Raw genomic sequence first — 1,266 nt, forward strand, 5'->3', positions numbered from 1 at the left:
CTCTTAGTTAACATTCTTTAAAAGCGAATACTTAAATGTTTGCCTACCTTTTTCTGCAGTAGCCATCGATACACACTTTATTCTCAGTTAAAATTGAAATGACACAATCATTTTCATACTATCAGCAAAAAGAAAAATGTGCATCTTAGAGAAGTGTTGAAAATAATTTGATTTTCAAACTACTTTTGTGTTATTGAATACAAATTCAAATTTCATTCCATAAATTCCATATATTAAAAAAATACAAATTCAAATTTCATTCCATAAATTCCATATATTTAACTATCTGGAAAAGAACATAGAAAAAAAAAGATTTTTTTTTTTTGCGTAAAATATTTGAAAAGAAATGTATATTTTAATCTTAGAACGCATCATTTATTTTATAAAATTTGAATATATTCATAAAAAAAAAAAAAAAAATTCCAATTTTATGATATGAATTAGTTGAAAGTATTTCGAAAACTTGTGTTTTTTGAACGGGACAAATTGGATTAACCTAATGATAAATACAATTAGATGTTACAGTATTTGATAGTAAAAGTTATATTTGTGTCCTAGAATATTTGAAGTTTTTATTAGGCTATTTATAAAACTAATTTAACAATGACAAATATTTCTAATTGAAAAATTTTTAAATTACTAGTTTTATTTGGATCTATAAAAGCGTTAAACCAAAATAATCAAGTAATTGCAAAAAAAAAATAATTTTAAAAAATCGACTTTTTCCTATCATCATTTAACATTGTATCATCATCTTCATGTCAAGAAAACAAACAAAATTTACAGAAAAGATCTACAAGACTAATTAGTAATTAGACCTGTAATTTACCTATCATCCTGGTGATCAAATTTTAGACGAATTTAACCATTGTTTTATCAGTACAATTATCACGCTTAATAGTCTCGATAAAATTGTTTCAATATAGTCAATCGTTTGAGATCGATGAAATTTAGATTGAAAATTAGAGCTAAGCGCCTAAATTCTAAATTTAAATATGAAATCAACAAAATAGGTAAAGCAATTGAAATAACAGATGACAAAGTAATGTGATGATAAAAAATATGAAAAGATTGCAAATGAAAGAGATTTAATCTCTTTCAATATAATGAATAAAATTTGTTCTTTCAATATAATTTTTCTTTCAATATAATGAATAAAATAAAGTAGAATATAATGAATAAAATTTGTTTGGTAACTTTAATCATTTGATAATAACTTTTATCAACAATTTGTTTACAGTATTTGGGCGCAGCATTATTGATTAA

The sequence above is a fragment of the Loa loa genome, assembly GCF_000183805.2.
Source record: "Loa loa unplaced genomic scaffold supercont3.686, whole genome shotgun sequence".
In the NCBI taxonomy this organism is placed as follows: Eukaryota; Metazoa; Nematoda; class Chromadorea; order Rhabditida; family Onchocercidae; genus Loa; species Loa loa.